The sequence below is a fragment of the Myotis daubentonii genome, chromosome 3 (assembly GCF_963259705.1).
Source record: "Myotis daubentonii chromosome 3, mMyoDau2.1, whole genome shotgun sequence".
Lineage (NCBI taxonomy): Eukaryota > Metazoa > Chordata > Mammalia > Chiroptera > Vespertilionidae > Myotis > Myotis daubentonii.
Window position 1 is genome coordinate 191,818,954 of NC_081842.1, and position 14,347 is coordinate 191,833,300.

Here is a 14,347-nt window from a genome sequence, read left to right on the forward strand (position 1 = left end):
GGATAAATAAGATAGATAAACATAGATATAGAGATTAGATATGTAGATATAAGTATTTTTTTAAATATGTTTTATTGATTTTTTTTACAGAGAGGAGGGGAGCTTCCTCTCTGTAGAGAGCTAGAAACATCAATGAGAGAGAAACATCGATCAGCTGCCTCCTACACACCTCCCACTGGGGATGTGCCCGCAATCAAGGTACATGCCCTTGACTGGAATCGAACCTGGGACCCTTCAGTCCAAAGGCCGATGCTCTATCCACTGAGCCAAACCGGTCAGGGCTAAAAATATGTTTTATTCTCAGAGAGAGGAAAGGAGCAGGAGAGATAGAAACATCCATGATAAGAGATAATTCTGATTGGCTGCCTCCTGGGGATCAAGTCCCCTCCTGGGGATCAAGTCCAAAACCCTAGCATATGCTCTGACTGGGAATTGAACCATGACCTCCTGGTTCATGGGTCACACTCAACCACTGAACCACACCAGCTGGGCTAGATATATGTATTTATATATTTTTTATATGTTTATTGATTTCAGAGAGGGAGAGGGAGAGATAGAACCTTCAATGATGACAGAATCATTGATCAGCTGCCTCTTGCACGCCCCCTATTGGGGATCTAGCCTGAAACCTGGGCATGTGCCCTTGGCTAGAATCGAACCTGGGACCCTTCAGACCCCAGGCCAACGCTCTATCCGCTGAGCCAAACTGGCTAGGCTGTATTTATGGTTTTTTTCTTTACTGATGTATCCCAAACATTGAGATCAATGCCAGGTATGCATGAATGAATAATGGACGTAATTCTAAAGGAATTGTTCAAGTCAGAGGAAATGAAGTCAGATGGCAGTAATTCTCCAGGCTGACACAAGAGGGCATTACCAGCCTGATATTGTCAATCTAAGGCGGCTCAGCCTTTGGCTAAACTGATTTTGAGCCCCAGTTTTCCTACGTTTGGGCTAGAGGAAAGGAAGGTTACAAAATATATATTCCCATAAAGCTAAATGGATTTCCTATTTTAAAGAAGTGTCCTGTCCTTTGGTTTCAAGTCATTCTGCACTGTTTTTAGTCTTTTTTTTTTTTTGATACTCAATCTTGCTAATATTAGTGATGAAAAAAAATCTTAATGTGACTTACAAGAAATCTACACAGCCCTGACCGGTTTGGCTCAGTGAATAGAGTGTCGGCCTGCGGACTCAAGGGTCCCGGGTTCGATTCCAGTTAGGGGCATGTACCTTGGTTGTGGGCACATACCCAGTAGGGAGTGTGCAGGAGGCAGCTGATGTTTCTAACTCTCTATCCTTCTCCCTTCCTCTCTGTAAAAAATCAATAAAATGTTTTAAATATATATATTCTTTAAAAAAAAAAAAAGAAAAATCTACACAAACACCTTTTTTTTTTTTTTTTTTTTTGCTAAACACAATTCTGGGTAATAAAGCTTATCTAAGGGGATTGATTCTTTTAATAACAATGTCTTCTTGAATTTTCTTTCCTATGAAAGCCTTTTCAGAATGTTTTCCTCATGTAGATACAGGGACTTGAGTGTTTATCTTTTAAAGATGTTTTCTGTAAACCATATAACTTTCAATATCTACTGCCCACACGCAGAAACTGATATTCTCAATAAACATTGCGCATGTCCGTCACTGATGGGAGGCTGGTTGGTTGAAGGCAGGAGGAGGGAGAGGGGAGGAAATAAGACGGTTTCCCAGAAGGCTACGAGGCTCTCCTGTTTTTATTCTTGAAATGGCTTTTCTTTTGTAGAAAAATGGTTAAAAATTTTTTGTAGCCCAGAAATATTTTGGAAATTTTAATAATTGGAAAATCCAAAATCTGGAAACCACTTGTCTAAGGTAACGATAGTTTAATTAAAAACATGAGCTCTTGCTGATGTACTCAGTCCTTAGAGCACGGGCTGGGTTCAATTCCTAGTCAAAGGCACGCGCCTTGGGTGCGGGTTCGGGTTCCATCTGCCCGCTGGGGGCGAGTGTGGGAGGCAACCAATCCATGTCTCTTTCTTTCTTTCTTTCTTTCTTTCTTTCTTTCTTTCTTTCTTTCTTTCTTTCTTTCTTTCTTCCTTCCTTTCCTTTCTTTCTTTCTTTCTTTCTTTCTTTCTTCCTTCCTTCCTTCCTTCCTTCCTTCCTTCCTTCCTTTCTTTCTTTCTTTCTTTCTTTCTTTCTTTCTTCTTTCCTTCCTTCCTTCCTTCCTTCCTTCCTTCCTCCCTTCCTTCCTTCCTTCCTTCCTTTCTCTCTCTCTCTCTCTCTCTCTCTCTCTCTCTCACCTCCCTCCCTTCCACTCTCTCTATAAATCAATGGGGGGTGGGGTGGAATTTCCTCGCGTACGGATTAAAACAAAAAAGAAGTGAAACTTTAAAAACCAAACCTTAAGTATAATTAAAATGTAAACGATAACTGTGTTTACTGAGGCGGTGTGATGACATTGAGGGCCCCTTGTTCCCCGGTCCTTCTGAAGGGGGCGCCTGTCCTTCCTTAGCTCGATCGGGGGTCAGCACCGCCACTCCAACAGGAACACACAATTGCAAACAAGCTGCACGTTCCAGAGCACGCCTGAGACATGAATGCTTTTCTAAAGACAACCTAGTATGTAACACGGGACCTTGGATCCCTCGGAGCCCTAGAGAGAGACTCAGGCACCCATTCCTCCTCCACCCGTGTACCCGGTCCACCAATCCGCTTTGTTCCTGCGCCCCTGGGGACAAGCAGGCAAAAGGAACAGCCACGCGCTTCCCGCCTGGCGCACACATCCCGCACCCGAGCCTGAGCCACCTACTGAAGCTGCCGCTAAGAATACTGACATCCTCAACACACAAAAAAGAAGTAATTGTTCTCTGTGTTGAAAAAGAAAACAGCAACCTTTCCCTTCTAATACAAATGGAGAACTAAACCGAAAAACACACAACCACCCCAATCAACAAAAGGCTCACATCTAATTTTCATACACTCTTATAAGTCCTGCAAATGCAAGACCTCAAAAAATTGAGTAATAACTCAGAATTGTTCCTCTCCACGGAAATCTTTAGTAAAAGGCGAAAGATTTATGCGATCTGAAGAGAAACCAGAGCATGCCTAGCGCAGCGTGGCGCACAGTCCTCAGGTAACTGTAACTCCTGGAAAAGCAATGGTAACTATTTCCACAAAAGAGCTAATGGTTTCTGCCCTAAGTTCAGACAATTCTGTGAAAGCAGTCGCATGTTTAGTGAGGGGGAAAAGTTGAAAGAAAAATAATCTAGATGTTTTAAAGTAGAAAATAACCTATGTGCAATGCATTGTGGGTGTATAAATGAGCTGAGTCGCCAACTCCCGGTTTCCGGAAATACCTTAAATGGTCCTTTCGTTCTCCTGCCCGGCGCAGGGCCACCACCAGGGGGCAGAGCAGGAACCAGATTGGCAGGAATACAAAAGCCTGCTCCGAACAGAAAGACTTTTATATATGAGTAATTCCAAGCTAACACTTCTCTTGAATTTAAAAATATATATAATTTTTTTTAAAAAAAAGGCTTGAAAATAATTGTCTCCATACATTCATTCAACAAAAATGTATTGAGTGCTGTGTCAAACCCTGTGCTAGGCCCTAGGAGGCAGGTGTGTGTGATGAGCACTGATAACAGAATGTCCAGTGACACATGGGCAGAGGTTAAAGGATCCATTCTAGGCAGAGAGACACCATAAGCAGTGTGGGCAGGAAGGTGAAGAAAGAGCAAGGGGTTAAGTGGCAGGGACCACATTTTGATGGGCCTTCACTGCTAAGAGCTTGGATTTACCTTGAGAGCAACAGAGAACCTTTGAAAAGCTTCCAAGAAGAGGAATATGGTCAGCGCTTTAAAGCATCAACAACATCAGTTGGTGTTATGAGTTGAATTGCGCCCCCCATCTCCTAACCGCCCCCCCTCCCCCAAACAATAGTATGTTGAATTCCTAACTCTCAGTACCTCAGAACATGATCTTTGTTAGACAGGACAAGGGTCCCAAGGTCTGGGCTGGCTCTTACTAAATGCTATTCTTACTAAATGTTAAAAGGTAGCACAGTATTTTGCAGATGCAGCCCTAAATAGGATGAACTTGACAGGAACTCACCCTGATAAGTATAGCCAACTACAAAGAAGAAATCAACATGTAATTAACCAAATAGTAGTATAAACAATGGCTAAGCCTCTCTGGGGGAAGACCAAGATTTGGAGTGAATTCCCTGTCTCCTTTACCTGCTGCAAATAAATAAAACTACCCAGCAACTAGGTCTTTTTTTTAATATGTTTGAATTGATTTTAGAGAGAGAAGGGAGAGGGGGAGAGAGAGAGAGACATCAATCAGGGTCAGTTGCCTCCTTTATGCACCCCTGACCCGGTTACCTGCAACCTGGGTATGTGCCCTTACCAGGAATTGAACCGGTGACCTTTTGGTGCACAAGAGGACGCTCAACGAATTGAGCCACACCGGCCAGGGCTAGGTCTTATTCTTAAATAGAACACCACACGCAGGAAACTCCTTGAGTTCAGTAACAGCTTCATTTGGAAATAGGGTCACTGTAGATGCAATTGGTTAATGTGAGGCCAACAGAACTGTGAGACAATACATTTCTGTCGTTTAAGCCACTCAGCTGGGGTCAGCATCACCACGCCAACAAGAACACACAATTCCGTGAGAACAAGCTGCACATTCCAAAAGACGCCTGGGCCGTGAATATTTTTCTAAAGACAACCTAGTAGGCAGGACTGTAACACCGCCCACAGGGAGCAAGCTTGGAGCACTAGTGAAACTTAGGCACTCATCCATCCTTCATCCGTTTACCCAGTCGACAAATCTGCTTTGTTCCTGGCACCGCGGGGCGGCCTTCTGAGGCCAGGTGGGCACATTTTGGGGTGGCAACCTCTGCTCCTCCTCAGAGACAATTTGGGACACTGAGCAATAAGCCGGCGGGAAATAAATGGTAACCTGGACCAGGGGGTAGCCTGGATTTGCCCAAGAAAAGAGTGTAAAGTAAGGAGAGAAAACCATCTAGGATAGGTCTATACTGAACTGTGGCCTGAAGGAGGGATGTAGCAGAAGGAACTTGTGAAATTAGCAAAGTTGGAGGAAAACCAGGAGTGTGGACAGCACAGAACCCAAGAGCAGAGAAGAAGTTCCAAGAAGGGAACGGTGAGTACTGTGAAAAGAGATGGAGTGAGAAGGGGGCCGCAGAGTCCATCCATTCAGCACCAGGGCGTGCTGGGGAGCGGCCTGGCTGTGTCCGCAGAGTGAGGGTGACCGAAGGCTGTCCGCAGGGAGTCGGTGCGTGAGGGCACGCAGAGCAGAGGATGCAGGCAGAGTATCGGCATCTCTCGAGAATTTTGACCCAGAAAAATCAAAGGTATTGTAGCTGGAAGGGGTGTGAGATTGAAGGCAGCCCTTCCCCCACTTTTGTTAATATTAGGAGAATGTTAAACATGATTGAACGCTGATGGGAAGGAACCAGTACAGAGGGAGAGTGAAGATCGAAGAGAAAGGAATTAACAATAGTGGAGAGAAGTGAAGCCGCAAGACTTATTTTCAGGAGCATTTATGATCTTGCTTCTCTTAAACACCTGATATGTTTAAGAGAAAGGACACCGAGTCTGACTCTGTGGTGATGAAAGGGAGGAGGAGGAAGGGCTGTCGGTAGTAACTGCCCCACAGGGACGGTCATCTGTGCAGCTGGGCCTCCTTCCTGTCATCCCGGCAGTTCCTCCTCCACGCATCCCTTCGTCCTCCATCTTCCTCTGCCTTTTCAGCAGCTGGCAAAGCCCCAAATCCTCTCCATTTTAAGCATCTGTCCTAAGGCAGCCGAACTGTTGGAAAAATCAGACTGAGCCGAAGCCCTGATGAAGGCCCCACCATTACCTGACACGTGACTTGGCTGTTTCCGACTTCCCAGGCGCCCGTGTCACACCTTCTCACTGAAACCATCCCACACCTCCTCCCCAGCTCTCACTCTCAGCCAATTCTGCTGAGAAAACACAAGCCGTTTATTTCCCTTATCTTTCCGCCCTGCACTCTAACAGCCCCCAGCTCCTGCCCTCCTCCCATCAAAGGCCGAGCCTTCCACTAGGGCTTGTGGCCAGGCCAAGCCTAGACTTCACTGCTTCCACTCATGCCCCCTCAGTGGCTCCATCGCTCCCTCCCTGAGACTGAAGACCAAGGAGGCTCCATTAATCCCCGGCTGAAATAGGAAGGCGGGAGGGAAGGGAGAGAAGGAACCCTAGACCTATAGCACCTCCCAACCATGCTCTCCTTATGGAAGACGGTGATCACAACTAAGAGGAAAACTTCACTTTGTTGTTACTAGAGATTTCTGTCAGAATTTTCTTCCAAAACAAAACCCAAACTTTCCTGCAGCCACAAGAGAACAAATGGAACTTTTCGTTTTAAACAGTTTCCACTGAGCTTCTCCTGAAGAAAGAAACAATAATCTTTACTGTGGATGCATTCGCATCAGCGGGTGCAATTTTGAATTAATTGTTGTATTAGACTTTTAAAAGTGACTTCTGTAATTTTCTAAACAATGCTTCACAAGTCTTGAAATTGATTCACACATCAGAGACTTCAATGTGTATGTGTGTGTGTGTGTGTGTTTAACGAGGTGAAATAACTTGTATAGTTTTCTCCTTGTCTCTACTTCCTCATCTGTCTTTCATTATGACTTTAAAATTTTATCATGAACTATTTTGGACTCTGCAGAAAGTATAGAGGGCAAAAACACACCTGATACTCAGATTTAATTAATATAAACACTTCTTCAAATGTGCCTTAGATCTATTTGAAAAGTAAATAAAAACCTTGAGAATTGAAGGTAAGATAAAGAGCTTCCCAGACAAGTGAAAGCTAAAGGAGTTTATCACCACCAAAACAGTATTATATAAAATGTTAAAAGGCCTTTGTTTTTAAATCCCCACCCAAGGATAATCCCCTCCCCCCCAATTGATTTCTAGAGAAAATAGAAGAAAGGGAGGAGAGGGAAAGAGAGAGAGGGAAACACTGACATGAGAGAGACCATCAGTTGGTTCCCTCCCACACACACCCCTACTGGGGCTAGGGAACCGGCAACTGAGGCATATATCCTTGGCCTGGAATCAAATCCACGACCCCTCGGTCCATGGGCCGACCCTCTAATCACTGAGCAAAAAGGTTTTCTTTAAGAATAAGAAGGAGATAAAAAAATGGCAGCAGAGTAAGTGGATGCTGCATGGAAAAACAAAACAAACAAAAAAAACTTCAATGACCCGGCCCGTGACTCAGTGGTTGAATATCAACCCATATGCCAAGGTTGTGGGTTCAATCCCCGCTGAGGGCACACACAAGAATCAACCAATGAATGCATGAATAAGAACAACGTACCGACTTTTCTCTCCCTCTCTCCCACTTCCTTTCTCACTAAAATCAATCACTAATTTTTTATTTTAATTAGAAGACAGGGGAGCCAGGATCAGAGATCCCTGGTGATCTGTGAATTAGCCAGGGCTCTGGGGGCAAATGCTGTTGGCCTCCTCTAGGAAGGTCATAAATTGCCGGCCACCCCTGGGAATGAGAGGTGCCGGAGGCGTGGGGAAAAATAACCAATGTTCAGTCATCTGAATGTTAGTGTCCTCTTGAGGAGGGTCTTTTAAAATCATCATCTTCCCAAGCGGTTTGATAGAAACCTTCCTATTTCTGAAAGTACTTGCAAGTAAAGGCTTTCTATTTATTGCATACCTGCAGGAGGATTAATGAGGGCTGGGGTCTGGAATGTTCGGCCGTGGAGGCACCATTTCCCGTGTTTAAGGAGAGCACAGCTCTGGGGACTGGGAGCAGCAGCAGCTCCAGTAGGAGCGGGGAGCGGGGCGCGGGGCGCGGGGCGCGGGGCGTGCATGGGCAGGAGTAGCCAGGAGCGGAAAGGAGCCCTGGCTTGGTGCCACTGTGGTGGGCCTGCTGCCCTCGGGGAGGGAGCGGAGGGAAAGGTCTGGAGGAAAGTAGAGCCAGGAAGGTCGGAGCTGGACGGGGCAGGCAGCCGCAGCCAGAGGCAGGCAGCCATGGCGGCAGGGGTGGGGAAGGGAGGCAGTTGGCAGAGGCTGAGTGAAGAAAGGAGCAAAAGGGAGGTGAGGTCCCAGTTCTTGCTCCCTTCCTTTTTGTTAATATCTCACTAACCAACTATTGCAGCGGTTCTCAACCTGTGGGCCGCGACCCCTTTGAGGATCAAACGACCCTTTCACAGGGGTCGCCTAAGACCATTTGAAAACACATATATAATTACATATTGTTTTTGTGATTAATCACTGTGCTTTAATTATGTTCAATTTGTAACAATGAAATTGGGGGTCACCACAACATGAGGAACTGTATTAAAGGGTCGCGGCATTAGAAAGGTTGAGAACCACTGAATTATTGTAACAAAACCACCTGGGACATTAAACAAAAGGACATAAGTGACATTCCAAGTTCCATCTAGTTATTTGTTTCCTCAGATCTTCCACTTAAAAAAATTTATTTACTGATTGTAGAGAAACATCGGCTTGTTGTTCCACTTATTCATGCATTCATTGGATCATTCTTGTATGTGCCCTGACTGGGGGGTCAATCCACAACCTTGGGTATGGGGACGACGCTCTAATCAACTGCGCTGCCTGGCCTGGGCTCAGACTGATTCCGTTATAATAATGTAGTTATTACCTAACAGGAAAGAATCAAAGGGAAGACTAGATACAGGCCTGCCATTTAGGCAGCTTGGCCAAAAGCGACATTTAACACTGTCCACGTCAGTTCCCTGCTCATCAGTGGGGAAAGGGACTGGGCAAAGGCAATTAGACACACGTCCAGGTCTGAGTGAGGCGGGAAAATGCCTGCCCATCAATCACACCTGAAAACATAATTGGCCCGGACGGGCGTGGCCACGGCGATCCAAGATCTAAATATACAAACTTCTACAAAGGAGCCGCTCACTCCGGCTCTGGGCGCAGGGCCCTCCTGGGACTCCTGCTGCGGCCGAGGCGCCAGGCCCTGTTGGGCGCCAGCGTGGACTGACGGCCGCGGACTGACGGAGGTGGACTGATGGACGTGGACTGACGGAGGTGGACTGATGGCCGCGGACTGACGGAAGTGGACTGATGGCCGCGGACTGACGGAGGTGGACTGATGGCCACGGGCTGATGGCCGCGGACTGACGGAAGTGGACTGATGGCCGCGGACTGACGGAGGTGGAAGGACGGCGGCGGACTGACGGAGGTGGACTGACGGCCATGGACTGATGGACGCGGACTGACGGACACTGATCTGGCCCGAACGCTGAACCGCACGGGCTGCAACATGGGCTGGGAACCCGACACTGGCTCTGCTCTGACTGGCTCACCGCCCAGCTGCCCCGTTCAGGACCGGCTTGTGGGACATAGGACGTTGCGACCTAAGAAACAACTGCAGCCGGTGAAATCCACGCCTCTCCCCCTCCCACGGCAACTTCCAAAAAGGCTTATTTCAGCGGCGTCCCTCTGGCATCAGAATCTCCCACTTTTTAAACAAAAATAGGAATGGAATTAGTGACAAACTTACTCCATGTGAACCAATTGGAACATAGTTTATTCATCTCATTAGGAGATGCATCTCCAATGAATGTTTACTGTTTCTTCTTTTTATGTTAAAGCACCAACGACCTTTAAGAACTCAGAAAGGCCGAAACCGGTTTGGCTCAGTGGATAGAGCATCGGCCTGCGGACTGAAAGGTCCCAGGTTCGATTCCGGTCAAGGGCATGTACCTGGGTTGTGGGCACATCCCCAGTAGGAGATGTGCAGGAGGCAGCTGGTCGATGTTTCTCTCTCATCGATGTTTCTAACTCTCTATCTCTCTCCCTTCCTCTAACTCTCTATCTCTCTCCCTTCCTCTCTGTGAAAAATCAATAAAATATATTTAAAAAAAAAAAAAAGAACTCAGAAAGTGTGAACAGATAGTGCAAACATGACACACAAACCAAAAGACTGTGTCTCCCAGCGCTGGGTCCCAGCTGCAGTTCCCCGCCCCGCCCCAGCCACAGCCACGGCGACCGGCGACCGGTCTCAAATCCACCCGCGATTGAAAGTCAAACTCAGGACGGCCATCGCGGCACGTTTCACCAAGCACAGGAAGCAGCTCGAGTCGAAGAAAGAAAAAGCCCGCCCTTTCCGGTAGCTCCCAGGGGCGGGGCCGCCTCACCGGAACTGAGTGATGCCTCCTGGGCTTACACCGCACAGATTGTGATTGGCTGTCGTTCAGTATTATGTTAATGAGGTGGCCGTTTTTTAAAAACTTTGGACATTTAATTTCCACCTAAGTGTTAAAAATCATTGTTGAGTGATAGTATCTGAAGGACTATACAGACTGGAAAGCTTTTGTCTTTGCCAAGTGGGATGAGAACTAGGGAAACTAAGTCACCATGACTGCAAAGTGTGCGGCGGCGGTAGACCTGGCGGAGGCGGGGCTGACTACGTTAAGACTATACTTTCAGGGATCATTTCTATAGTTCGTTACTAGAGAAGTTTCTCTGAACGTGTAGAGCACCCGAAACCACGAGGAGGAGATGCAGCATTCTCTTCTGAGCGTGAAGCCGGCTCTCGGTGTTGCTTCGGCAACTGCCGCCTGCCATTGATGATCGTTCTTCTCTCTCTCGGGGGAGAAGAGGGAGAGGATGCATTCTGAGTGGCTTTCGGTTTTTTTACTCGGTTGGAAAAGTAGAATGAATTCGTAGGTACTGTTGTAACTTGTTACCGTAGTAGTGGGGAACTACTGTGAATATTCTAAGGAGTACGTATAGCTCTGCTTGATTTTTTTTCTTAAGAGTCTATGTTCTTTTTAGGCTCGGGGAAGGTAAAAGGAGGAACACGCATCAGTTACTTTCCTTGCCAGTGCGCCCCCTACTGGGGATCGAGCTCAAAACCAGGGGACATAAGGCGGCGGGGAGTCAACCTGGAAACCTCTGTGCAGGGGAGGATGCTATGAGGTACATAAGAGTTACCAAAATAAAACGTTTAAACTATACCTTTCTTCATACGTTCTTGTAAAGTGGTTTATTTTCCCCCCTACAAATCCCTCAGTGCTACGATTATTTCTTTTGTTTCTTCAGCTAGGTGCAATCTTATTTTTTAGGTTTTTATGAAGTTTATAACAAATTCAGTTGTACTTTATAATACAGCATCATGTATACTCTATATTCAATCCATAAGGTGTATTTTAACACTCAGGGACTTAAAGTTTTCTTATTTAAAACATATATAAAGAGCCCTACCGGTGTGGCTCAGTTGGTTAATTCCCACCAAAAGGTTGTGGGACACAGTCTGGGTGAGTATGGGAGGCAACCAACTGATATTTGCCAGATCAGTGTTTCTCTCTCTCCCTCCCTCCTCCCCTTCCCTTCCTCTCTTTATGTTAGGGTTGCCCAAGGAGGGACGCAGGAGGCCAAAGCGGGCAAAGAATTCTAAATGTATTATTACAACTGCTAACAGAGGGGTGAGGCCAAGATGGCATCAGCAGAGCAGAGTAGGGTCAGTCAGAGTAACCAGTGGGACCGGTCCGGTGGAACCTGGGTGAGGGGGTTTCCTGGGAGCCGCTAATCAGGAGATCTATAATGAGAAGAGCCCCCAGGGCGCATAATGGAGCCCAAGAAGGTACCTAACATTCCAGGGAGGGGCGAGAGCCCTGAGCAGAGCATAATGGAGTGCATGAATGCGCCTAACACTGAAATACATTTTTTTTAAAATTAGAGAATATAAAGAGAGGCCTGGCAGGATGGCTCAGCTGGCTGGAGCATGATGCTCCATGGTTTAGCCAGGGAGGGCACATACAGGAATCAAACTGGCAATCCCAGGTTCCTTTCAGGACTTGACGGCTGTTCTTGTCTGTTTATCCACTCCTCAGTTGTTTTGTTTTTTGCTTATTGACTTGTAGGAGTTCTTTTTTTTTTTTTAATCCTCACCCAAGGACATGATTTTTTAAATTATTATTTTAGCGGGAGAGGGAGAGAGAAATATCGATGTGAGGGTGAATCCATCTGTTGCCTCCTGGAGGCGCCTGGACTGGGAGATCCAACCATATAACCTGGGTATGTGCCCTGACCAGGAGTGGAACCTGTGACCTTCCAGTGTAAGGGACAATGCTCTAACCTACTGAGCCACAAGGGCCAGGGCTGTTCTTATTTTTTATATTCAGGAAACTAAACCTTTGACAGTTTATATATGTTGCAAATTATTTCCTACAGTTTGTCATGTTTTTTTAATTTGTTTGTCATACAGAAGTCTTAATATGTTTAATCCATTAATTTTCACTTCATAGTTTTCTAGATCTTAAGAAATCTTTCCCTACACTAATGTTATAAAACTATGCTACTGTATTTTCTTCTAAAAGTTTTAAAGTTTTTTACAATTGAATTCCTAATTCCTAAAAAAATCTAGATTTTTTTTCCTATATGGTATGAAGGATCTTCCTTTTTATTTATTTATTTTTAAATATATTTTATTGATTTTTTACAGAGAGGAATGGAGAGGGACAGAGAGTTAGAAGCATCAATGAGAGAGAAACATCGATCAGCTGCCTCCTGCACACTCCCTACTGGGTATGTGCTTGCAACCAAGGTACATGCCCTTAACCGAAATCAAACCCGGGACCCTTGAGTCTGTAGGCCGAAGCTCTATCCACTGAGCCAAATCAGTCAGGGCTCTTTTTTATTTTTAATCCTAACCCAAAGATATTTTTCCCACTGATTTCTAGAGAGAGTAGAAGGGAGGGAGGAACATGTATATGAGAGAGACACATCGATTGGTTGCCTTCTACACACACCCCTACTAGGGTCAGGGATCAAGCCTGCAACCGAGGTATGTGCCCAGAATCAAAACTGGGACCCTTCAGTCCGCAGGCCAGTGCTCTATCCACTGAGCCAAACTGGCTAGGACCAGATCTCATTTTTTTCTAAGTGAAATTATTCACATACTATATCAGATATAATATATATATATATATATATATATATATATATATATATATATATATATATATATATATATATGAGCATACTTTTTTTAATTGACTTCAGAGAGGAAGGGAGAGGGAGAGAGAAATAGAAATATCAATGATGAGAGAGAATCATTGATTGGCTGCCTCCTGCACACCCCCTACTGGGGATCGAGCCCACAACCTGGGCATGTGCCCTTAACCAGAATTGAACCAGGAACCCTTCAGTCCGCAGGCCAACCCTCTATCCACTGAGCCAACTCAACCAGGGCCCAGACCTAATTTTTTAAAAATATATTTTTATTCTTTCAGAGAGAGGAAGGGAGAGGGAGAAAGAGATAGAAACATGGATGAGAGCCCAGCCAGGTGTGGCTCAGTGTTTGAACATCGACCCAGGAACCAAGAGGTCACCAGTTCCATTCCTGGTCAGGGCCTATGCCTGGGTCGCAGGCTCAATACCCAGTAGGGGCGTGCAGGAAGCAGCTGATCAATGATTCTCTCTCATCACTGATGTTCCTATCTCTCCCTCTCCCTTCCTCTCTGAAATCAATAAAAATAATTTAAAAAAGAGAGAGAGAGAGAGAAACACCAACTGGCTGCCTCCTGCACGTCCCCTACTTGGGATCAAGCCCCAAACCCAGGCATGTGCCCTGATCAGGAATCGAACTGGGGACCGCCTGGTGCATGGGAATGATGCTCAACCAACTGAGCCACATTGGCTGGGCAGGACCTAATTACAATTTTGTTGTTGTTGTTAATCCTCACCCCAGGATATTTTTCCATTGATTTTTAGAGAGTGGAAGGGAGGGAGAGAGACACGATGTGAGACGGACACATTGATTGGTTACTTCCCACATGCACCCTGCCCAGGGCCAGGGTGGGGGATGTGCCCGCAACCAAGGTATGTGCCCTTGGCTAGAATCGAACCTGGGACCCTTCAGTTCCAGGGCTGACACTCTATCCACTGAGCCAAACTGCCTAGGGCCCTAATTTTAATTTTGTTTTATTATTAATTTTTAAAGATATGTTATTGATTTTCTTTTTAGAGAAAGAGTAAAGGCGAAGGGGAGAGAGAGAGAAGTATCAATGTGAGAGAGAAACATCGATAGCTTACCCCCTGTACCAACCCACAACCAGGGCATGTGTTCTGACCAGGAACTGAACAGGCAAACTTTTGGTGCACAGAACGACACTCTAACTGAACCACACCCACTGAGCCCCACCAGGGCATTATCGACGACGTCCTGGTGACTGCAAGGACTTGGAGACAACGTAACGTCCATCATTGGGAGACCGGTAGGTAAAATGTGGTATTTATGCAAGAGTCGGAAATGCATTAGATGTCACATTGCATCAAAAATGTTTCGTGACAAAAATGAC

The 14,347-nt window shown here is 45.9% G+C and overlaps 1 protein-coding gene and 2 non-coding genes across 3 annotated transcripts in view; 2 read left to right on the forward strand and 1 right to left on the reverse strand.

Moving 5' to 3' along the window:
• Nucleotides 1-2,963: 2,963 nt before the first annotated feature.
• Nucleotides 2,964-3,079, reverse strand: LOC132231998 (U5 spliceosomal RNA). Its single transcript, XR_009452162.1, has one exon. It is a non-coding gene; the product is annotated as a U5 spliceosomal RNA (small nuclear RNA).
• Nucleotides 3,080-10,456: 7,377 nt separating this feature from the next.
• LOC132231979 (small nucleolar RNA U3) lies at nucleotides 10,457-10,668 on the forward strand. The gene has a single exon (XR_009452156.1). It is a non-coding gene; the product is annotated as a small nucleolar RNA U3 (small nucleolar RNA).
• Nucleotides 10,669-14,017: 3,349 nt separating this feature from the next.
• KIF2C (kinesin family member 2C) overlaps nucleotides 14,018-14,347 on the forward strand; it is a 35,748-nt gene continuing 35,418 nt past the window's right edge. The window contains exon 1 of the mRNA XM_059689916.1: nucleotides 14,018-14,267. The gene's annotated coding sequence lies outside the window, so the exon portion shown is untranslated. The remainder of the gene's footprint in view (nucleotides 14,268-14,347) is intronic.